Raw genomic sequence first — 26,065 nt, 5'->3', positions numbered from 1 at the left:
ATCAATCTTTTATTTGAACTCTGTATCTGAAAGCGTCATGTAGCAATTTGATGTTTTGTGAATGTGCACTCCCCTCCCCCATTTTCTTTTACTCTGTAGGTGTAAGAATTTTGTGTGTGTGGAACTATCATAAAATATGCTGTCCTATGAAGTAGTTGTTAAGTGTGTACATAATATAGAATGCGCATGAGAGCACAGAGCATTTAGCATCAGACATTTCAATGTATTTACCATTCAAAGCCTTTCCGTACCCTGTCAAAATCTCACAGATTGTCGCAGCACCCTTACATTATTAGGCCCATAACATGAAATAAGAAACATGAGGCGGATCTGCACTCATGAAGGAAGGGTTAAAGAATGCTTTTGATAACATAGATGGACACAAGATGTTCTACTTTTTATGTTCATAATGTGTTATTACCTTGTCTTTTTTAACGCTTAATTTCTAATCGTTTTATGCAGCTATATTGGTGAAACACTGCTCATATATCCCTGTGTAGCATTTTACCTTTTTTATTGCATTCAGATTCTGACACACACCCCTCCAGTGGTACCCCGCCTTTTGCTTCTTCCGTCCTAGAAGTTTGGGAGGAAGGAAGAATTAAAACGTGGCACCAGAAAGCAACCAACGACCTACAGCAAGGAAAGAAACAGCATTTTGGAAAATGGGGTGGCCGGGTATTACTTACGTTTGACGGAGTAAAAAGCTTTTTAATTAACAAGTATGCCCGGTGCTATTTTAGACCAGCATATATGTGTTTAGTTGTTTAGTCGTGTCTGACTCTTCATGACCCCATGGACCAGAGCACGCCAGGCACTTCTGTCTTTCACTGCCTCCCACAGTTTGATCAAACTCATTTTCGTAGCTTCAAGAACACTGTCCAACCATCTTGTCCTCTGTCACCCCCTTCTCCTTGTGCCCTCCATCTTTCCCAACATCAGGGTCTTTTCCAGGGAGTCTTCTCTTCTCATGAGGTGGCCAAAGTATTGGAGCCTCAGCTTCAGGATCTGTCCTTCCAGTGAGCACTCAGGGCTGATTTCCTTAAGAATGGAGAGGTTTGATCTTCTAATAGGGGGAAATAATGTTAAACTGGTCAGTGTAAATTCAGCCGTGGTCACTGGGCCCCCAAGCACCTACAAACAAGCTGTGTTTCAAGACTGTTTCCACTCCGTTCTTACTCTCATGCTTCCAACAAGGAGAGAGCCACCATTGACCCACCTTCAATGCAGCATTGTACCCCACTGTTCTCTTGCAAGAAGGAACAAGGAAACTAGGTCAAGGCTAATGCTTTGGCCACTATAGTAGGTGAGAAGTTGTTGCCCTCTCAGTGAGATGCCTTGTTAAGAGGTAAATATATTAAACAAGAGTCAAACTTGGAACAACCAGCTACCCTATAGCAATCCTTTCCAGAATGGAGCATGATGTATCAATGAAGAGAGCAGACCTGCTGAGCCTATTTCAATTTTCTTCCCAATCCTTTCTTTTCTGGAATTTGCCTATGGCTTCGTTGTTTGTTTGTTTTCCGCTCAGTTGCATCAGAAGCGTTCCAGATGGTTTACCTCGACCACATTTGGGATCCCTCCCAACCATTTTGACTAAATTAGGCTTCACAGGGTTTGGGGGAGGGGGCGGGTGTCCCAGCCCAACACTTCCCCTCTTATCTTTTACAGACTATTGGAAGCGAGCCAGAGAATGGACAAGCAACTTGGCCAAAGCCATGTGGGAAGTCTGTGGTAGAGAACGAAATTGAACACAGGTTTCTGGCAAACTCGCTGGCAAACTTGTGGTTTCCCTCCTTTCCTGATTTGCTGCAGTTAGACAGAAGTGACGGGTCTTGCTGCTGTGCCAAATAAACTGTTAAAACTATGGGTGCTCCCCCTACAAACAAAACAAAACAAAATCCCAAGTGAAGTGATAGAGTAGAATCTTTAGCAACCTGTGTCCTAAGCACACGTTTACCTCAAAAGTCCTTGATGTGGCCAAAACAAGGAGGGATTTTCCACTCTCTGCACTTAGTTGGCAGTTCAATCACATGCCAAGGTGGTCAATACTTCCCTGTTGGTCTGTTCAGCTGTTCAGCACAGAAGTGGTGCATTGGCCATGTTCTTTCAGTTGAGAGAAAAGTATCCTTCTTTGGCTACCTGTACAAAGAGAAGTCTTTGAGATAGATCAATGTACTTTATAGACATGTGAGGACAGGGCCGAGCCCCTCCAATCTTGAGGGAGCCCACCAAACCTACCTGCTGTAGGGCAGAGTGGCCTAAGTGGGGCTCCCCACAGAGGCAGCAGGCCTCCACCCGACGGGTGTGACATCACACATGTGTACGCAACTACTCTATTCTGAGGTGCCTTGCTGACTACAGATATGAGGAGGAAAAGGAGTTGCCTATGTGAGTGATGTCACATGCCTGGTTGCGGTGGCGGGTACCCACAATCCTGAGGACATGATAGCTCCCCGAATGTCCAATGCAACCATGTCCTGCTGTCATTTTCCTTACCTTAGCAGAGGCTCATAGACTAAGGCCGTGGTTCCCATTGTGGGACACACGCCCCACAGGGGGGCAATTTGATTTGTGGGGGGGGGCAATGCAAGAATGTGTTATTAACAGTGAATGTCCTTTTAGGCTTCCTCCACATGAATAGGAGTTTACTTTTTGAATAATAAGAATTATATGTCACGTGGGATGGAGCATCAGGATTTTAGAGATGCTTAGGTGGGGTGCGGCCAAAAAAAAAGGTTGGGAACCACTGCTCTAAAGATTTGGATACCTTGGGGTGTAAAGCTGTTTATCTTAAACATTTAAGCTCATCACCTATCTTAACTAACTTCTTGGAATGGCTTACAACATTTATGGAACCAAAGAAAATAAACAGAGACCAACACACACACACACACACACACACACACACACACACACACACAATATGTCTCAATCCAAAGGCTCTTCCAAACTCAACTTTTCTCTTCTTATCTTTTACTGGCTTTGAATGTGAGTCACAGAAAGAGTCAGTAACTTGGCTCAGAAGCCGTGTGGGGAATTGGTGGTAGAGAACGAAATTCAATCCAGGTTTCTGGCAAACTAACAACCAGATATGTGCTCTCCCTCCTGGTTGCTGCAATTAACCAGAAGCATGCATGCTTTACTAGTCCTCCCCCCCCTTCCTTCAAAATCCCTTGAATGTTTTCCCAAGAAAGAATCCTCATATTCACTTCAGCTTTTCTGGAGATTTTGGTGGCAACCCTACTGGAAAACCAATTCATGTTGGCTTTTGCTAATCTCAACAGCTTTGTCTGAAAAACTAAAAGTTTTTTTATTAGAACTAACAGGAGGCTACTCCCCCTATAGACTTTACATATAAACTCATTTGAGATAAAATAAATAAATGTCCTACATAACTAATCCATCATAGTTCATTATTACTGCTTAATCATGTCACTTGAACTGTGGAGTTTATCATCATCATCATCATTAGCAATAGTATTGTTTAGTTTTGAATGTGGGGTTGGTAAGGTAAGGTATTATTCGTATCAAATTATGTTGAGATATGTTGAAATACAAAGAAAGATGCAAGTGAAATAAATAAATAACATTTATCTAGGCTAAATGAAATCCATTTAAAATACCAACAGCTAGGACACTAACAAATGCTGTTTGGGCTAAAGAGAGACTACAAAAATGCAGATATTACCACAGACCAAACTAGAGAAATGAGAGAGAAATGTTCCATAGCAGAAAATGCATCTAATGCAAAAACATGAAAGTTAGCAAAATGGAAGCTTATAACAAAGCAATCAATTCTGCCTTTTGTTCCATTTGTTAAAAAAAACTCTGGAGATCAGCTGCATGTATTACCCCACTGGTTGAACAATGCCAAAACAATGTTCCTTACATATCACACCTGCACATCACACACAGTCACAAACACAGACTCTCACGTATATTAATCTAAATACAGGAGCTGATTTTTTAAAATAATAATAAAAATCCCATACTAGTTTTTAGTGCTTACTTTTTTAAAGGAAGGAACATAGTCCATTTTGTCCACTTTTAATATCATCCCAATAAAACAACTGGGAAATTGCAATGCCAGAAGAAAAGACATTCAAAATCCACCATTTCCCCAATCATAATAACAGTCAGCTTGACACGCGTAAGATAGCCAAGTAGATTTGCATCGCTTGGGTTTTTTTAAAAAATATATATATTTAATATTGTTAAATTCTCCTTTGGAAAGCAATTAAAAAACAACGCTCCGTTCAAGATTGTAAAACTACCCACTTCTGATTTTGGCCTGACGTTTTTATTGGGAACCTGAGTTATGTTCAGGTTCATTCCTCAGTGATTGGCTGCTGAGCCTTCTTGCCAGAGCTTTATGGCTTTATGGGAAAGTACCGTGTTTAAAATGCCTTTAAATCTACAGGCTACTCTGGCTTCTGAATTAAGAAAAAAAAAGTTTCTCTTGACTTCTCAAAAATGCATAACAAGAGCCCATGTTTACTTAAAAACATCTGCTCCAACCTTTTTGGTCTGACATAAAAAAGAGGACTGATGTTTTCCATACTCTCCCTCTGCTCTTGTGTCAAACAATGAGAGAGTATAATTACTTTGGGCGAAACTCTGGCCCTCATCCAAGAACCACCAGTGCAGTCCCCACAGCTGGGAGGGAGGGGGAGGTCTGGAGAGGGCCCAGTCTGCAAGGACCTGGGCCGACATGTCAAATTCTTTCTAAAGCTTCCAGCAACAAACTGTCTGTAGGAAGAAAAGGAGCACATTTGCAAGGCCTGTTGTTGTGCTCTTTTGCATACTTATTAGCGAAGTGGGAAAGGGAGTATGGAAATTATCTTAGCGGTCTGCGGTAGAAGAAAATGTCAGGGCTCACTTGGAAAAGTACTTATTAAAACACCAGAGCTCAACCCTAGCATATTACTATCCATATCTATAATTACAGTATATGCACACCCTTTGGCTTAATCCATCATGAGTATGTACATCCGGCGGGGCCGGCCCTACCATGAGACAGAGAGCAGAATCGTCCAGACACCCTGTTTACTGAGCATTCATCCCGATTTGCTTGCACAAAGGTTACATGGTACCGCCCAACACCGTCGTTTTCCCACACTTTCAATTGAATTTTCCCAACACTTTCCTTAGCACAAAAATTCCACTTCTGAGGGGGAGCCAGTTTTTGGAACAACAGCACCAAACCCACTTTAATGGTGCGACTTAAATATGCTGGCTACTGAATCGTGCTCACAAAATAGTGATAGAGTGTGAGTGCCACTTCAGGTGGCTAGTTTCAGATGTCATGAAAGGGCAGCAAATTGCTATTTAATGGATTATGGCTGTATTTTTATTGTCAGGGAGGGGAAGAAGAACTTTGGGGGTTTTCTTTCTCAGGAGCCAAAGGAACTCGCCTTGCCATGGGTACTAAGTACAGTCATACCTCCATTTACGTAACCCTCTGGTTACGTAAACTTCAGGAGGCATGCGCAGCAAACCTTGGGATTTGACTGGACCTCCGAAACGGATCCTGTCCACAACCGGAGGTATCACTGTATTTGACATGGGAGGATGGGTTATCGTTTTCCTACTCTGCTTCACTTAAATAATTCTCTGGGATGCAGGTGGCACTGTGGTCTAAACCACTGAGCCTCTTGGGCTTGCCAATCAGAAGGTCGGCGGTTCAAATCCCCACAACGGTATGAGCTCCCATTGCTCTGTCCCTGCTCCTGCCAACCTAACAGTTTGAAAGCATGTCAAAGTTCAAGTAGACAAATAGGTACCCCTCTGGCGGAAAGGTAAACAGCATTTCTGTGCGCTGCTCTGGTTTCGCCAGAAGCGGCTTAGTCATGCTGGCCACATGACCCGGAAAAACTGTCTGCGGACAAACGTCGGCTCCCTCAGCCACAAAATAGAGTGGTAAAGCCAGTAAAGCGAGATGAGCTCTGCAACCCCAGAGTCATTCGCGACTGGACTTAACTGTCAGGGATCCTTTACCTTTACCGTTTACTCTGCCTCACTTAAATAATTCTCTGGGAACTTCTGCCATATGAAGTGAAGTTATGAGAGAACAAGATTTGAAAGCTCCCTGAATGATATCGGGCCAGTCATTGTCTCTGAGCCTAGCCTTCCTATTAGTTGTTGAGTGGATAACCTAGGGTGGGGGGAGCTCATTGGAGGGAAGTTGAGATATGAATGAAGGAACAGCAGCAGGACCCCAATATGGGGAAGTCCACAATGCCCACAAAGAGAGAAAATTGTCAGTTGGGGGGGGGTCGAGAGAAACACACCAGCCATGCTGTGGTGTGTGACTCTTCTTGAGAAATGTCTCAAGCAGCTATTTATTCTGACATTGCTAGAGATATTCAGCCCAAAAATATGTGAAGAGTTTCATCATGAAATAGACTCATCACGAGATCAACTGTCGTACTGCCCTTCTTGCTGGGTGCAGTTATAGCTTCTGTTAACTATGGCAGACAGAACTCTAGCAAGAGGATGGGATGGCGTTGGTCTCCTTTGCCACCACTGAAAAAGTGGAAAAACCTAATTTGCTGTGCCTAGGGAATGAGATACATCACTTGATGGCAGGCTAAGCTTTTTAAAAAAATAAAAATAAAAATCTTTATACGCAGTACTGAGTAATTTTTGCAGTACTCTGCTTAGATATAAATCCTTTAAGCAGCTTCTATATGAGACAAGCTTCTATTCATGCGCCCACATCAATATTAAACCTAACCTCTAAAGCTGTTCCTCTGCCACATAAATATGAGTTTGGTTTTATGGCACTTGCTAAGAAAGCAAAGAGTTTTTCACATTCAATCAACCTTTCCCAAACTTCACACTACACTTACTGCAGGATCAATGCAAACCTATATGAAAGTACAACAGTACGAAGCTGTTTATACCCTTTAATATTATAAGTCAGCTTTTGTCGTAAATCTTGCGTCTGGATTGCGCATAGCTGCGGCATGAGCTCATGCCCTTTCTGATTTCCCTCTTTCTTATTACCCTTCGCCAACTGAGTGATATGTGACTTCCTGTCATGGTGCTGACTCTATTACAAAGTGCAAAGGTAATTTACGTCCCTGCATTGGCTAAGCAGCTTACTTGGTACCAACGTTGGGTAGAGGTGCAGCGCTCTGTTTAGCCAAAAGAAAAGAAAGACGAAAATCTAAACTGCAGATTTCATTAATACTGCCATTGGCACATTCTTAAGGGAGGCGTGAGAATTTGCCTCCCCTTTTGCCACTAGATTTATAGTAAGCCAGCACCGCCTCCAGAACAAATAAACAAAATCAGAGGTCAAAGAAAAAAGATTTCATCCCTGTTTGGTTTGACTCATATAACACCGGTCCTGAAAGACCTAAATTGACTCCCAGTACGTTTCCGAGCAGAATTCAATGTGTTGGTGCTGACCTTTAAAGCCTTAAATGGCCTTGACCCAGTATACCTGAAGGAACGTCTCCATCCCCATTGTTCAGGCCGGACACTGAAGTCCAGTGCCGAGGGCCTTCTGGCAGTTCCCTCCATGCAAGAAGTGAGGTTTCAGGGAACCAGGCAGAGGGCCTTCTCGGTAGTGGCACACCCACCCTGTGGAACGCCCTCCCATTGGATGTCAAGGAAATAAAGAAACTACCTGACTTTGAGAAGACATCTGAAGGCAGCCCTGTTTAGGGAAGTTTTTAATGTTTGATGTTTTATTATGTTATTAATATCCTGTTGGAAGCTGCCCAGAGTGGCTGGGGAGGCCTGGCAGGGTATAAGTAATAAGTTGTTGTTGTTGTTGTTGTTCTTATTGATGTTAGCAAGGATCTAGGCCACTTGGATTTTCCCCACGATAGCAAGGAAGAACATGGGCAAAAAAACCAACAACAACAACCTTGGCCCATTTATGGATATGGCAGATATCATGACTCAGGGCATTTGAATACTTTATTTACTTTTCCTTGGTTTCAGGTTTTGTAACCGTGCCTTGTTTAACCATTTTGTCTATATTAGAAATAGTTCTAGGTGCTACCTTCTACACGGTCTCCCTCGGGAATTTGTGGACTCTACTTCCTTGGAGATTGGATGGCCATCTATCATGGATGCTCTACAGTTCAGTCCAACTCTACAATTCTATGGTTCCATGGTTCTGGAATTCATTCACATACCTGTGGTTTATTTATTTTGGTTTTATTTTCTGTCTGTATTTGTTCAATGGAGATCTATGGTTGTGTATGGACTCTGAATAGTGTCATCAGATCCTGTTTGATAACATTGTGTTTTGCAGGAGCTCTTCTAACCATTTTTTAAAAATAAAATAAATGAATGAATGATAATGAAATTAAAAATCAGCATACAATATGCCTGACCTGTAGCATTCTCTTTCACATACTTATTTTTCAGAAAATGAGAGCATCCGATTCTTGGGTATTTTGGTTGTCCTTCAACAGGAAATGACCGCTCCCCAAATAAAATGGGGGGCGCCTTTTGCATGGTTGCACGCAGCCCCCCGGATCCCAGTGCGACTCCTGGTGGTTTGGGCTGGCTTCATCCTCCCCAGGCTGGATACCTGGAGGTCTCCGCCTACCTCAGCCAATCGCCCAATCCCGCCTGGGGACGCATTGCCAGGGGATTGGCCAGGTAAGGGAGGGACTGCCCTGCCCACACAACAGAGGGTGAATCTTACCTGCAAAGCATCAGTTGGCTCCAGAGCTTCTCCCACCCTGCCCTCCCTCAGTTAAGCCTTCTTTTGCAGGTTAACCTCTTCTTCACAGGTACGCAGGCACTGCTATGTCATGGTCGCTGTTGAAGGGCCAGAAAGGAATTTTCCTGCATTGGCAGGTTTTGCCTTCCCTGTAGCAAAACATCACAACTTTGGTGGTTTCGGGCCTTGGGCAGAATCCTTTAGTCTATCTTCCCTAAATGGGGGGGAGCGTGAAGCTGTGACCCACGCCCCCCTTGTGGGGGTGATCCCAGGGTTCCCAGTTAAAGGGGTCTTGAGGGGAGGCATTGGCCATAAGCTGAGAGGTTGTTATTGCTCTCCCCTGTGACAGCGGCAAAACGGGGGGCGGGCTCTCTGCTTGAACATATGTTCTCCAGAGCCAGCCCAATCCCCACACATTCTGGATAACCCTGAAGTCTCCCAGATCCCTGGCTGGGGACTGAGAAGGATAAACGCCCAGTGCGTGAGCCAAGGTCTCCCTACGTCTGAAACTTAATAAAGTTGTGGCCAATTTTAATCCCATAACACGTTGTCTTGAGTCATTATTCCACTCGGGATTCCACTGGGGTTGGGGGGGGGACTCTGCCTGTCCACGCAAACATTGTCCCTCTGGTCAACGTGGGCTCAGCAGTTGTCTCTTTGCACTGACTTGAATTTTATATAAACCCCGCAGCATGGCTTCTGGTGCCAATGGAGCTTCTTCAGTCTCTCATGCCACTCCCTATGGACATTTCTCCAAATTCTGTGATGCCGTTCTCTAACCAAATAATGTATATATTATTATTTATTAAATTTATATACCACCTTTCATCCAAGGATCAGAGGGCAGTTACAGTATAAAAATACAAAAAATGCCTAACATAATAACAAACAAAACAGTAAAAGAAGCCCCTTCATACAGTCTAATTAGTCATAAGCCTGGGAGAAGAGGAGTGTTTTCACCTGGTGCCTAAAGTTCTGTCATGAAGGTACCAGGCAAGCCTCACTGGGGAGAGCATCCTATTAGCGGGAAGCCACAACAATTCTCATGTTTCCACCCTCTGCTCTTCTCAAGGAGGAGACACATGAAGACCATATTAGTACACTAATGGCCAAAACTGTGGAAACCTTTCAGGGAAAGTGTATTTCCGAGGTTTGATGGCTCATAACACCACTTTTCTTTGGAGTACAGTGGCACCTCAGGTTACATACGCTTCAGGTTACAGACTCTGCTAACCCAGAAATAGTGCTTCAGGTTAAGAACTTTGCTTCAGGATGAGAACAGAAATTGTGCTCCGGTGGCGCAGCGGCAGTGGGAGGCCCCATTAGCTAAAGTGGTGCTTCAGGTTAAGAACAGTTTCAGGTTAAGTACAGACCTCCAGAACGAATTAAGTACTTAACCTGAGGTACCACTGTAATACCATAAAAGTATATTTCAATGGAAATATGTGATGATGCAACAAAGTATGTTCAATTATCTCTATTCTATCAAAAGTTATAACCAAATAACCAGAAAAAGGAAGCACAACTTGCTTAGGTTGATACACAGTAGCTTTCCTTTATTTGAATGTAGCCAATGAGTATGAGTGTTTAGAGAGCCAATCAGGTTTCATTTTCTTTTTTGGAATGATGCAATCAGGCCACAGTAGGATTCAGCTATTGATGTTATGTACTGGACCTGAGAGGAAGACATTTGTCAGTGTGCTATGTGATTGCTATCAAGTTGGTTGGGTGTTCTGTTTTCGTTCTTTCATTTAGAGAGCTTGTAAAGCGTTATAAAAGCATTCATTAAAATAGGATTAAATAATGTGTGTATTAGTGAAAATGACATGTAAAAATGCACGATATTATGGAAAAACTGCTTGCCGAAATGCATGCAACAGGAGAAATCTGTGCTGAAATACAGACAAATTTGCATTCTTCTTTTTTCTTTTTAAAAATAATAATTGCCAATCGATGCAGAAATATGGAAAAGTGAACTGAAGGCTGGGAAACTGAAGTAGGCTGATTTCCCCCATCCCTACTTCAAAGGCTTATGCACCAGTCAGTTCTGTCCACATACCCTCCAACATGTTGAGTCTCAAAACCGGGATGAGTGCCTTCATTCGTACACCCACACGAGTCACATGACCCAAGCGAGATCACAGAGCCCTAAAGACACACTTTTTCAGGGTGAAATCCTGGCGCACAGTCATGTTATATCATGGCACCCAAAATGGCTGCCATGCTCAGAGGAAAATGAGATGTCCTGGTTTCTTCTGGGACACCTGCGGGGTATGCTATCGTGGAATCTGCCTAGGGTGGTATAGCAATGGGTATAGTTGTCTGTCTGCTTTTGATGAAAGTAACAGTTTTGTAATCCTAATATGAGATGGTGGGGGGGGGAGATTATTAAGTTATGGTTACCAGATTTTTTTCAGTGAATCAGGGGACACTTTTTTTCTTTTTCTTTTCTGAAGCTGAGTAGCAACAGGGAGTCAGTAGTGGAGATGGTGAGGCAAAAGACCCTGAGCCCAAGCACACATGCATATTGTATAAAGGTGCAAAGCCCTTCTTTCGCACCCTGCAAAACATAAATCTGCAGAGCTTTTTAAAAAACTGGGCAATGGCGCACCACCCGCCCATGACTCCCAAGCCTTCCCCCATCTCCTTCCCCCTTTGTTTTGACAGATCAGAGGAGGCTCTGGAGTCACGGGTGGGCTGCTGTAGCTAAGAAGGGGCCAGCCTGTTAGTGCAGTAGGCTCTGGCTGGCTTCAGGAGCTGCTCGCCGCCTGCTGCCGTGGCGCAGGAAAAATGGCGGGTGCCATGGCAGCGAGCAGCTCCTGAAGCCAGCCAGAGCCAACTGCACTAATAGGCTGGCTCCGGACTGCCGAGGCTGCCGCGGCCATGTTTTCCAGGAACAGATTTGCAAATCTGGGGACATTCTGGGGATGGAATTTGTCCAGGGACAGATTGCAGATGACATAACATTGATGGCAGAAAGTGAGGAGGAATTAAAGAACCTTTTAAGGAGGGTGAAAGAGGAGAGCACAAAACATGGTCTGAAGCTCAACATCAAAGAAACGAAGATCATGGCCACTGGGCCCATCACCTCCTGGCAAATAGAAGGGGAAGAAATGGAGGCAGTGAGAGATTTTACTTTCTTGGGCTCCAGGATCACTGCAGATGGTGACAGCAGTCACAAAATTAAAAGACGCCTGCTTCTTGGGAAGAAAGCAATGACAAACCTAGACAGCATCTTAAAAAGCAGAGACATCACCTTGCCAACAAAGGTCCGTATAGTTAAAGCTATGGTTTTCCCAGTAGTGATGTATGGAAGTGACAGCTGGACCATAAAGAAGGCTGATCGCCAAAGAATTGATGCTTTTGAATTATGGTGCTGGAGGAGACTCTTGAGAGTCCCATGGACTGCAAGAAGATAAAACCTATCCATTCTAAATGAAATCAGCCCTGAGTGCTCACTGGAAGGACAGATCCTGAAGCTGAGGCTCCAATACTTTGGCCACCTCATGAGAAGAGAAGACTCCCTGGAAAAGACCCTGATGTTGGGAAAGATTGAGGGCACAAGGAGAAGGGGACGACAGAGGACGAGATGGTTAGATAGTGTTCTCGAAGCTACCACCATGATTTTGACCAAACTGCAGGAGGCAGTGGAAGACAGGAGTGCCTGGCGTGCTCTGGTCCATGGGGTCACAAAGAGTCGGACACGACTAAATGACTAAACAACAACAAGAAGAAGATTTGCAAATCCAGGGACTGTCCCCGGGAACCAGGGATGTCTGCTAACCCTATATTAAGTACTCCGAAGTTGCTGCCTGTTTCAGTTTAGCAGAGAAAGCAGGCAGGATCAGTCAGGCCAAGTGACAGTCTGGATGAGCAGAACTTGTATAATCATTTCTCTCCTTTTTCTGCACACCAGAGCAGCTCCCAGCAGCAAGTTGTTGTAGTGCAGTGGCTGTCAGCTTTTCTAACACCTACTGTATAAAAGAAGAAGAGGACCTTTCTACCCTGTTCATATACATACGCATACATGTGTTCCTATAAACTAGATAGTCGAGTGATTTATTTATTCTGGTTGCATGCCAGACAGAAATATTTAAATCCTACTTTTGGAAGCAAGAATTATCTAATCACTCACTAGCTTTTATAATAAAGCATTTATCATGGACCATTAATCCATTAGTGCTTATTTTCCATCCCTTCCTTTCACTAGCACCTTGCTTTGAACACAGTTGAGCTTGGCTGCAATTTCTCCCTTTTTATCATGTATCATAGCTACATGATAGGTCACACCGAATCCAAAAGGGGGAAAAATAATAATAATAACAATAGCACTGCACTTTGCTTGAACTTGGCACCCAGGTATATCGCTTGTGCTGCCACTGTTAGCAAAAAAATAAAGGGGTGAGTTCTGAAATTAGTTCTGAAAAGGGTGCGAGTTCTGAAATTTGTATTTCACCATTAACCCGCTGGTTGCAGAGTGGCATGTGGAAACAGCTCAAAATAATTATCCGTGAAAAGGGAAGGGGTTGGAGAACGGGTGGAAAAACCCTCTTGTGTTAAAGTTCCCTCTTCCTAGGAGCTTAATATGTGTAGCACATCAAAACAGCCAGCTCTATTTTTAATTCACATAGCGCATCACCCAGCTGCCAGTGGTGAGCCTTTCTTGGCAATCAGAGCACAATAAAGAACATAAGAGAGGAAAGGAAGGGAGGTTCACTTGTGTTTTGCCGAGCTGCAGATTCAAAAGGTGCCACTGACTAAGAGTTATGCTGCAATCCTCACTCGGCGTGAGGTTCAGAAATCCAAAGCTCCCCTCACCATTTGCTTCCTTGCCCTTGTTTTCAGCGGTTTCCCACCATGTCAGGGACCTTGCTGAGGAGGGCTGCACTGATCCTGAATCTTCCCAGAAGCAGGAGGACAGTATAGATTTGGAACAGTGGTTTGCAGAGGGGCATAGTTCAGAAGGCAGAAGCTGGGAAATACTGAGTGGTGAACAGCTAGGAGAAGAACTGGGAGAGAGTTAACAGACTCTCTTTCACTGGAAAGTGTCCATCCACTCTTCCCAAGGCCAAGGAGAGCAGCTAAGGTGGCAGCACAGAAAGCACAGTGGTTGTGAGATCAGGTTGCAAGGCGCGGAATTGACGTGGATGACAAGGGGGGAGTGGGGGGAATCCTTAATTGGGAGCACCTTCATCCTAGGAATGGATTCTTTGTTCTCTCGCTATGATCATTAAAATTTCTAACTGGTAAGAGACTCCTTTTGCTTTGTTCTGATTATCTACTGCCAAGGGGGGGGGGCGAGTCCCTGAAGCCTGACATATCAGCTGTATAAAGGTGAGTCAAGGGGCAGCAAAATTTTAGGGATGCCCTTCTACTGACAGAAGGCTCTTTGATCCTTCCATGATCACAAACAGTACATCTGACACACACACAAAGCCTTTTTTTGCTGAGACATGTGGGCCATTAATGTAAGAAGAGCTGTGCGTGGTACGAAGTATTTTGAAAATTACAAAGTTTGCCTATTCTACCTGAAGAGAACGTTGTGCAATCATTCATTTGTTCAGTTTGTTAGTCACCTTATACAAGGTAGTCTCTAGGCAACTCACAGCAGAGTTAAAACCCTGGAAATCCTCTGTCTGTCAGTGTAGACAGTACTCTCCTAGACAGGCCATGGTCTGACTTGATAGAAGTCAATAAGCTATGTTTGATATTGGCAGCTTCTAGATCTTAGGGTTCTTAGATTTTCCTTTGTCCCCAGTTTTCTACAATGTTATCCATCTACTATTTTTTCTTCATGATTTTCCACTCAAGTTTCACAACAGTTGGTTGACAAGTTTGAAGTTTATCCAGATTTCCTAAACCAACTCATCTTTTACTCATCATGTTCTCAACTTAGACTGATCTCTCATGTGTATTTTCACTTTCAGCATCAACATAAACTTTACTTGTGACTGACAAAAGCACATCGTATTTGAGCCATATGCAAGATGATAGATTTGTCACTCAACCCAAAAGGAAAATTTCGCCTTTGGATGTTGTCAGGGAACTGCCATCGGAGCTAGAGGCGGAGGGAAGGCTCCAGAGGGATGCCGGAGAGGGTCCCAGCAGGCAGAGAGGCAGCCCATCTGCTGGGGAAGGAAATCAGCGTAACACCAGTGGAGAAGGGGGGCAGATGGGGGAATCGGAGAGGAGGCTCCAAGACTCCTCGCCGGAGACCAGCGGAGAGAGTACGGGTACTCTGCTGCCCACACCCTCCCTGCGCAGAAGACTTCCACGCAGGGAGAGTAGGAGGAGACTTGGCGTCAAAGAACTTCTTTGCTGGAAGAAGTTCAAGAAACGCCCACTGACGGATTCTGCCAGCGACTGAGACAGCCACGAAGCTAGAGGCTGTCCAGACAGAAAGGGTTCAACCAGGTAACCTAGCCAGGAGTGGCGGCAACTTACGCACGAGCAACCCCTAGAACCATTACAGATGTTAAAAACTAAAGTAATTTAAACCCAATTGCCACCAAATAAGTTGTTGAAAATGGTACAGTGCCGTCTTTGTTCAACAGGGATTAAAAGTTCAGCTTCAAAAATGCTAATTCTATTTTGTTATACAAGTAATTCCATTCATCTGATTTACGTGGACTTTTTTATCTGAACGAGATAGATCATACATGCATCTATTTTAAGTAAATCAACACTCTCCTTTTGAAGCACTAATTTTGCAGTAGGCTTATAAATGTTTAATGACACATCTGCATATTTCTTTCACTTTCTTGAGTAAAAGACATCTGTGCAAAGTTATGAAGTGTGCATTGATAAATGGAATTCACAATCAATTTTTTTATAAAAAAAATAAAATAAATCTACTTCAGATATGAAAGACAATGCAATTAATGGGAAAACTTTCTTTTTCCAGGGCAGGCAGGGATTTAAAGAATGTACATTCTCACATCCAAAAGGTAAGTGAAGGTAGATGACAAGATCCAGAAATTCTCTCACTGAATCAAAACATCCCTAACCAATGGTAAGTTTGAGCAGAAACTTGGAAAAGAGAAACACAGAACAAAAAGGACTAAAATAAGAGCCCCAGGGATATCTATACAGTGGTAACTCGGGTTACATACGCTTCAGGTTACATACGCTTCAGGTTACAGACTCCGCTAACCCAGAAATAGTTGTTGTCGTTTAGTTGTTTAGTCGTGTCCGACTCTTCGTGACCCCATGGACCAGAGCACGCCAGGCACTCCTGTCTTCCACTGCCTCCCGCAGTTTGGTCAAACTCATGCTGGTAGCTTCGACAACACTGTCCAACCATCTCATCCTCTGTCGTCCCCTTCTCCTTGTGCCCTCCATCTTTCCCAACATCAGGGTCTTTTCCAGGGAGTCTTCTCTTCTCATGAGGTGGCCAAAGTATTGCAGCCTCAGCTTCAGGATCTGTCCTTCCAGTGAGCACTCAGGGCTGATTTCGTTAAGAATGGATAGGTTTGATCTTCTTGCAGTCCATGGGACTCTCAAGAGTCTCCTCCAGCACCAGAAATAGTACCTCAGGTTAAGCACTTTGCTTCAGGATGAGAACAGAAATCGTGCTCTGGCGGCACAGCAGCAGCGAGAGGCCCCATTAGCTAAAGTGGTGCTTCAGGTTAAGAATTGTTTCAGGTTAAGAACAGACCTCCAGAACGAATTAAGTACTTAACCCAAGGTACCACTGTATAGGAATGGGAGAGTTACACTGACCAAAGAGGAGATATTTAAATATTGTTACAAAAGCCTGGTGCCTGCCCCTCTCTCTGCCAAGCAGTGGCAAGAGCGCATGGGGTCACAGGCACACATACAGTGTCTGTGTCCCTTTGGAGAACAGAAGACACAGTGCAGACTGTCGTGCTTTAAGAAATATGGGACTCAGCTCTACAGCTGCAAATAAAATGTTTTAAGTGTGCTTTAAGTGCAATATACAATGTAACGCTAGATGGCGATGGTGAAATTCAATGTATTTTTTAAAACAAAAAAAATTTTTCCTTCCAGTAGCACCTTAAAGACCAACTAAGTTAGTTCTTGGTATGAGCTTTCATGTGCATGCACACTTCTTCAGATACACTGAAACAGAAGTTGCCAGATCCTTCTATATAGTGAGAAGGTGGGGAGGGGTATTACTCAGAAGGGTGGTGGGAATGGGTGATTGGCAGATAGCTGTGATGAGCCTGTTGACGACTCTTAACGACTGCAATAGGTCTTACAGGAAAAAGCAAGGGGTGAGAAGGTGAAAAATGGCTTTGTCATGTATAATGAGATAAGAATCCAATGTCTTTGTTCAGACCAGGTCTCTCCATGGTTTTTTAAATGTGTGTCGATTCCACCATGCTTTATTCACCTGTTTACACCTTCAGTCTGCATGGAGGGAGTCCAGATCTTATGGCATCGCCCAACCTTTCCTTCTCCTCCACCAAGATGCATCTCAGCCTTACTTCCTCCTCTTCCTGCCCAGAAGCCCCTGCTTCAAAACTCCCTTTTCCCATCCCATCAAACACACAGTTACCCCAGCAACCTGTGTGACATCTGTGTCCCCAGGCCAAAGGATCCTTCTATGGCCCATCAACAGCTTTCCATAACAGGTCTGCTCTCCCCCCAGCCAACCAACAAGGAGGAGGCAACAAGGAACAGCGCTTCCACTAGGGAAAACACAAAATCCCGGACATTTACTTTCAAAATTATCTCCATCGTTCAGCCTGAACACTAAGGTCCAGCTCTGAGGGCCTTCTGCTGGTTCCCTCCCTGTGAGAAGTGAGGTTACAGGGAACCAGGCAGAAGGCCTTCTCGGTAGTGGCACCCACCCTGTGGAACGCCCTCCCATCAGATGTCAAGGAGATAAACAACTATCTGACTTTTAGAAGCCATCTGAAGGCAGCAATGTTTAGGGAAGTTTTTAATGTTTGAAGTTCTGTCGCGTTTTTAATATTCTGTTGGGAGCCAGATGAGCGGGGTATAAATAATAAATTATTATGATTATTATTTTAAAAATACTTTTAATAATTCTCCCCAGGCACCAATTTAGCCCCCACCCCCTGGACATTACTAGAATTTTGAGGTTCATATGGTGACTCTCCACTTGCGGATGTCAAGTAGACTGTCAATGTTAAGACAATAATGAATGTTTCCATTTCTGATGATGAGCAAATTGCTTGTTGTTGTTTAGTCCTTTAGTCGTGTCTGACTCTTCGTGACCGCATGGACCAGACCACGCCAGGCACTGCTGTCTACCACTGCCTCCCGCAGTTGGTCAAACTCATATTGATAGCTTCCAGAACACTGTCCAACCATCTCATCCTCTGTCATCCCCTTCTCCTTGTGCCCTCAATCTTTCCCAACATCAGGGTCTTTTCCAAGGAGTCTTCTCTTCTCATGAGGTGGCCAAAGTATTGGAGCCTCAGCTTCACGATCTGTCCTTCCAGTGAGCACTCAGGGCTGATTTCCTTCAGAATGGATAGGTTTGATCTTCTTGCAGTCCATGGGACTCTCAAGAGTCTCCTCCAGCACCAAAATTCAAAAGCATAAATTCTTCAGCGATCAGGCTTCTTTATGGTCCAGCTCCCACTTCCATACATCACTACTGGGAAAACCATAGCTTTAACTATACAGACCTTTGTTGGCAAGGTGATGTCTCTGCTTTTTAAGATGCTGCCTAGGTTTGTCATTGCTTTTCTCCCAAGAAGCAGGCGTCTTTTAATTGCTAGCCCCATGTAATTTGACAGCATTCACACCAGCCAAACTTTCCTCCTCACACTTCCACGAAAACTTGCAGATTCGAATGCAAATCCTCGCGCTGACGCAGACGTTGCATTTTCCGCTCGCGCCATCGCTCAACATTCCAAGCATGTCTTCCAAGCCTGCCCTCTGAAATGTAAGATGAATAAATAAGATCATAGGAACTTCTTGGAAAGGAAACCCTTCATAGCATGGTGAGATGTTTTGTGTGGCTTTGGGGGTGGGGGGTTTAGTAGCGGTGGAACTTGGCATCCTCAGCAAATATATTCACCACCCACTATATATATGGGGGGGCAGGGACCCAAAGTCCTTCGAATAAAAAGGGAAAAAACAGAGCGGTCTTGTACGAAGCAATTTCATCTAATGTTTCACCTCGCTTTTAACTGCAGTCAGAAAAAGCAACAACTTTACAACACCACCTGCTGCTCTGCTGGCTTTGACCTGACCCCTTTCTGCTTCTCTTGTTATTATAAACAGCCAGCCCTTTAAGTGAGAGCTGTTTAAAGGATAGGAGTCCCTAAGTGTTCCTTCCTGGATCCCAGATGCAGGGGGGAGACTGATAGGCTTTTTGATCTTTCTTTTTATGAGCGTCTGATGAATTGCCTCTGGCACCTGGCAACTGAAATTTCACTATCTGGAAACGTCCCCTTATGTCAAACAATGTGGCAAATCTCAGAGTATGAGTTACAAACCCCGAGCCAATTTTTTTTTTTTTAAGCACAAAACAAAAGTAAGTGCAAGGTACTTTCCAACATTACACAAGATTTTTTTTAAAAAAAGGGGGGGCAGAGTACTGCGAATTCAGCAAATTAGCAGAGGTCCTGATTCTGAGATTTGGGCTGGATCCAGACACGTCAAAGAAGCGATTCGGTTAAAGGCGTTGCAAACTCATACAGGGAAATCCAGCAGGGAAAGATGGGACTCCACAGGGTCGCCTGGTGTCACAGTGTTATATTGCATATACAACACATATACAATTCTTTTTTCTTTACCCATCTAGCTGAGCCCTTAGTTCTCTTCCTCCATTTGTCATGCCCTTACTGACGCACATGAGGAACTCAAGGGTGATGTTTGCTTATAATGAATCTATGCTACAATCCTATGCCCATTTACCTGGCAATAAACCCCACTGAGCTCGGTGGACTTGAAAATCCATTATATAGGCTGGACGAATAGGATCAGGGCTCATTTAAGCCGGAGCTCACCGGAACTCAGTTCCAGCACCACTCAGATGGGTGCCATTGCCATGATAAGAGAACAATTTCATAGCGAGTTCCAGCATCTCTTTTTCTAGAAAAACAGCACTGGAAACCCACATTCATACGAATCACATGTGCAATTTGCATTCCGCTCTGACAACACGAATATTCGCATGCAATCTAAGTTCAGTTCTGCTGCTACTTCCTTCTCTTCAGAATCATCTCAACCCAACAGCATAGAGTCCCATCCTTGCCTTATGTGCTGACACTTTTTAAAATGCTTGAGAAATTGGAATATTTGTGAGCATTCCATAACGTTCCCACAGCTGAGCCAATGGGCATTTTAATCAACTGATCTCTCACAGTCATTTGCTACAGAAGAGGTATCAAAGCTTGCCTTTAGCTCAGTTCCCCCCACCCTTTTTGGTTGGCTTTATCCGGAGGGAGGGGGGAGAGAGAGAGAGAGAGTTGGCAAATTCACTGTTTTTCTGCTAGCGTCTGTGTTCATTCACTGTTTTAATTTGATACCTCATTTATCACTCTGCAATGCTAGCAAGCATTCTAAGATGCTTTTCAAGGCCAACTTTGACTCTGCAAATAGATATATTTATTTATTACATTTTAATCCTGCCCCTTAGACATCGGCGACATCTGCCTATTGACATAACGATAGCAGAAAGCAATATTTTTAAGGCTGCTGAAATCCATGTGATAATAGGCTTTGCCTTTGAATCATAGTGAACAATAAGGGGTAAACATTCTCTCATATACATACATACATATATATATATAATGTAGTGATGATACAATGTTATCCTTTTACTGTCACATCATTTGTTTTGCGAACACTGAATAGCAACGATAATGTTCTGCAATTTTGTTTTGTTTTTCCTCTCAGTTGAACTATAGCCAAGAGCTATAACCATTATTTACAACAAAGTCAGTGCTTGTCAGCAGTTCCCACACTATGGTGTGGCCCGTGTAAAGGAATTAACTGCGGTTATCTTTGAAACCGTAATGGTTGGCCAGAGTTTGCTTTTTAATGGTGACCACAGTATTTTTATGAGATGCACATGTCTGGGTGGGTGTTTCATAAACACTTTAAATGGGCCATCGATCTCCGTCTGACCCAGATACTCTGTTTTCACCTTCCAGCGTGACCTGGGCTATCCTAGCGACATTAACCACCCGTTTCCCTGATGCTTGGGAAAAGTCTGCAATACAGTGGTACCTCGGGTTACATACGCTTCAGGTTACAGACTCCGCTAACCCAGAAATATTACCTCAGGTTAAGAACTTTGCTTCAGGATGAGAACAGAAATTGTGCTCCAGCGGCACGGCGGCACCAGGAGGCGTCATTAGCTAAAGTGGTGCTTCAGGTTCAGAACAGTTTCAGGTTAAGAACAGACCTCCGGAACGAATTAAGTACTTAACCCGAGGTACCACTCTACTGCATGCAGCAGGCATCGAATGCCATATTTTTGCATTACAACTTTTGACCCCATTGAGTTCTGTCTCGGTTGCATTTCCAGCAGTCATTTCTCAGGCTTAAGGCCCCATCCCTGCAAACCTTTTTCGAGCGTAATGAAGTGCTGTTATTTAAACTCCATTGACTTCCACAGGCCTGTTGCCTGATGAGAACAGGGCTGTGTTTTCTTTAAGAGCAAGGCCAGATTGCAATCAAGTGGGTTCCCTCATGAGGATCCTTACACATTTATCACCCTCTTCCTTGGCCCGAGATAATGCTAAGATCTGGCACAAAACAAAAACAAAAAACTCCGTCTTCTTCCAAGTTTTAGGAAAGGCATATTTATTATTTTCACACAGAGTTGGCAATGGAGAGGACCACTGGGTTCCCCTGCGCTCCTCATTTTCGAGACATATTAAAAATTGCTGGGCTGAGGTGTACTTGGATCGCATTGCTTCAGTGTTTAACTAAAGCACATAGATAACACTCCGTGTCATAGCAGCACTAGGCAGATGAGAAGGAGGCCCATCGGCCCAAGACCACACAATGGAGGACTCTAGATAGCCATCTCTGTAGGGAGAAGTACTGGGATCACAACTGAGAACCCCACCTGCCCGCTGACCCCAAACAAAACAAAACCTTTCCCAGACACAACAGCGGCAGTATTTTCCCACCCTTCCCTAATCTTCCAAGAAAAGGCAGGCTATGCTGAGGCACTAGAGAAATAGTTGGACATGATCGTAAGACATGAGAAGGCAACATGTTGTTGTTGTTTAGTCATTTAGTCGTGTCCGACTCTTCGTGACCCCATGGACCAGAGCACGCCAGGCACTCCTGTTTTCCACTGCCTCCCGCAGTTTGGTCAAACTCATGCTGGTAGCTTCAAGAACACTGTCCAACCATCTCGTCCTCTGTCATCCCCTTCTCCTTGTGCCCTCCATCTTTCCCAACATCAGGGTCTTTTCCAGGGAGTCTTCTCTTCTCATGAGGTGGCCAAAGTATTGGAGCCTCAGCTTCAGGATCTGTCCTTCCAGTGAGCACTCAGGGCTGATTTCCTTAAGAATGGAGAGGTTTTATCTTCTTGCAGTCCATGGGACTCTCAAGAGTCTCCTCCAACACCATAATTCAAAAGCATCAATTCTTTGGTGATCAGCCCTCTTTATGGTCCAGCTCTCACTTCCATACATCACTACTGGGAAAACCATAGCTTTAACTATACGGACCTTTGTTGGCAAGGTGATGTCTCTGCTTTTTAAGATGCTGCCCAGGTTTATCATTGCTTTTCTCCCAAGAAGCAGGCGTCTTTTAATTTCTTGACTGCTGTCACCATCTGCAGTGATCATGGAGCCCAAGAAAGTAAAATCTCTCACTGCCTCCATTTCTTCCCCTTCTATGTGCCAGGAGGTGATGGGCCCAGTGGCCATGATCTTCGTTTTTTTGATGTTGAGCTTCAGACCATATTTTGTGCTCTCCTCTTTCCCCCTCATTAAAAGGTTCTTTAATTCCTCCTCAGAAGGCAACATGGGATGAAGCAAATGGGATAAAGTATCAGGATGCTGTGGCAAAGAAGCCCAACATGTAAGAACATAAGGAGAGTTCTTCTGGATCAGGCCAAAGGTCCATCTAGTAGTCCAGTGTCTTGTTTTCTCAGTGGCCGACCAGTTGCCTATGGGAAGTTGAGACCAGAGGGCAACAGCACTCTCCCACTTTGTGATTCTCAGCAACTGCATACCCTCCAACATTTCTCTGGTGAAAATAGGCCCATCCTATTCCATAATAATAGCAATGATAGTTTTACTATTTATACCCCTGATTGGGTTGCCCAGCCACTTCCAACATATATGAAAACAGAATAAAACATTGAACATTAAAAAAAAAAACTGCCTTCAGATGGCTTGGGGAGTCGCATAACTCCATACCCTCCAACATTTCTCTGAAGAAAATAGCGACATCCTACCATACCCTCCAACATTTCTCTGAGGAAAATAGGGACGTCCTAAAGAAAAGCGGTACATTCAGGGATCAAAACAAAAATCAGGACAGCTTCTGTAAATCTGGGCCTGTCCCTGGAAAATAGGAACACTTGGAGGCTCTGCAGGCTGTGTACACACAATACGTTTAAAGCACACACACCCCACACAAAGAATCCTGGGAAATGTAGTTTTCCTTAACAAACTACAGCTCCCAAGATTCTTGAGGGCAGAGAAAACATGCTTTATCTGTGCTTCAATTGTGTGTGTATTCAGCCTTGTGTTTCGCGCTATACTGCCTCTGACAGTGGCGATACAGAACATGTAGCCCCTGTCTTCTGACTTCTCCTCCAGGAATTTGTCTAATCCTTTTTTAAAGCCATCCAAGATGGTGTCTGTCAGTTCCATAGCTTATGTGCTGTGTGACAAAGTGCTACTTTTTATTTTATTTTTATTTTTTGGTCCTGAATCTTCTAACATCCAGCTATGTTGGAGGGCCGCCCTCAGTTATCCTAAACTGTATTAACAGAAGCATCACATCCTAGACTTGGGCATGGGTCAGCCTGGTATTTGAGTTGTAACCGGGGGCAGCCTGTCCCATTTCACCGCCTGAGGCGAAAGCGGAAGCTGCCTTCCCCACAGCCCCACTGCCGTCAAAGCTTCACTCCCTGGGGGTCACACAAGGTCAGTGGCTCCTGGTGAGGTCTCAGAAGTCAGAAACTTATCCTTACTTGTCTGGCAACAGAAGGGCCATCCCATGGGATTATGCCACCCAAGGCGGCTGCCTCAGTCCACCTCATAGGTGGGCTGGTCCTGAGTTGTACATGATATGAGAAAGATGTTTTCTGACGTATACTCTTGTCATTGGGCTTATTTTGAAAAACATCTAAAAAACAGGAAAGGAGACGGGGGCAGAGCTTTACTTTTGATTTGAAGGAATACTAAAGGAGTTACACTAAGTGAATACAAATTAGGGAGTGAGTTTCAGATCCCTTAGAGCAGTAATCTTCAACCTATTCAGACCCAGGCTCTGCTGTTGCTCCATTTATGGATTCAGCACTTACTGTTTTTAACTATATATTTGTACAGTGGGACTACTGTTGCCACAGCACACTTTTGGTCAAGCTACAATCCATCAGTAACATATACCGTATTTTTTGCTCTATAAGACTCACTTTTTCCCTCCTAAAAGGTAAGTGAAAATGTGTGTGCATCTTATGGAGCGAATGCAGGCTACACAGCTATCCCAGAAGCCAGAACAGCAAGAGGGATTGCTTTCACTGCGTAGTGATCCCTCTTGCTGTTCTGGCTTCTGAGATTCAGAATATTTTTTTTCTTGTTTTCCTCCTCCAAAAACTAGGTGCGTCTTGTGATCTGGTGCGTCTTATAGAGCGAAAAATACGGTACTTTTTCAAAGCATAGTGTGTGGGGAGGCCATGTGAACTGAGAAGGAAGTCCCATCGGGTTGTATTCAACCCTGTCAATTCTGCTTGCATAATGAAAGTTCCTCCATCTCTTTTCTCCTCTTCGGACCCCTCTGCACACCATTGGAGTAGATTTTTCTGGGAGGAGAGGGAGAAGAAGTCCCATTCAGTAGAGTTTACTCCCAGGTAAGTGGGTATAGATTGTACCCTAAATGTACTACAATTCTGAAGAGAAAGGGCACACATATGTTGAAATAGGTTGGATTGAAAAGGCGAGTAAGATTTCAGTTTTTTGCTGAGAGTCTTTGTTCTCATACAATATGGAGAAGCTTCAGCCCATGTTATTCCTCTCTCTTCTGCTGTTCAGTACAAAAGCAGCGCACGGAAACAAACGCATTTAGATCAGAGTGCCAATAATGAATTCTTTGTGCAATAGTCTCTTTCAGGGTATTTTAAACATTAATAAATCCATCTGTAGAATTGCAGTTTTGGTCTTATCTACCAAAAGCGATGCCCCAAATATATTGAACTCCTGAGAAAATATTTTCAGACTGAATCTCACATAGCACATCCTCTGGAACTGTTAAGTCCCTCCTGGGATATCCTAATTATGGTCTTTAGGAGTTCCCAAAATGAACATTGCCTGGAACAAGACTTTTCGTTGACCTGGAATTCATCCAGAACATTTTTGGCACATGTATTTCTGTATCTTATGTTGTTTAACAAGTATTTTTCAGAAACTGGACATCAACAAAACACCAAATATTTAAGACGGTTATGCTACTGGTGGTAATTATTTCTATTTTGTTTATATGTTAGGATACAAGTTGAATGCACAACACCGGGTTTTTGTGGATATTCACCATATCTCCCAGTCATGTCTCATATCACACAGTCTGTCCATGGACTCAGCTCCTGTCAGGGTCTGGACTGAGGAGGAATGGTGGGGACCACCCTGCCCACTTCTCCTGAACCTTCCTGAGAACAGGAGGACAGTATAGATTTAGAAGAGTGGTTTGCAGAAGGACATAGTTCAGAGGCTGCAGAGGGGAGAAGTTGGGAAACATTGGGAGAGCAGCAGGAAGAAGCACCAGGGGAAAAACAGCTGACAATGTGCTTGGAAGGCATTCCTGACCCACCCCTCTCTCCCAGGGCCTGGCACACATTGAGAGTAGTAGAACAGAAAACTCAGAGGCAGAAGGCTCAGATCAGCCAACACAAGGATGAAGTAGAATAGGAGAGGTGGAGGGGGTGGGACGTTACTTGGAGCAATGCCATTATTTATAGAAGACTGCATTCCTTCATCTCTCTCTGTGAATATTGAATAAATGACATGGTAAAAGCTCTTCTTGTTTATCTGCTCCTTGGCTGCCACTGTGAGAGAGATCAGATTCCCTGAAGCCTGACAGCTACAATAGTCAAAATATAGCATTATAAATGTGCTCTAACACCATGACACCAGATGGCGCTGTAGAGCTGAAATCGCAACTCAATGATATTTTCAATTGTGAGCGATTTTTTTGCAAAGTGTTTTCAGAGTGTGTTTTTTTTAAAAACTGTGTAGA

General features: G+C 43.9%; 1 long non-coding RNA gene across 1 annotated transcript; it reads left to right on the top strand.

The window, feature by feature from the left end:
• The first annotated feature begins 10,880 nt into the window (after positions 1-10,880).
• Positions 10,881-17,797, top strand: LOC310758226. The gene is made up of 3 exons (XR_014545653.1): positions 10,881-10,963; positions 15,597-15,639; positions 17,718-17,797. It is a non-coding gene; the product is annotated as an uncharacterized lncRNA (long non-coding RNA).
• Positions 17,798-26,065: the final 8,268 nt, after the last annotated feature.

This window comes from Podarcis filfolensis (assembly GCF_964270895.1).
Source record: "Podarcis filfolensis genome assembly, chromosome: 3".
NCBI classification, from domain to species: domain Eukaryota; kingdom Metazoa; phylum Chordata; class Lepidosauria; order Squamata; family Lacertidae; genus Podarcis; species Podarcis filfolensis.
This window is presented reverse-complemented; position numbering and strand designations above follow the sequence as displayed.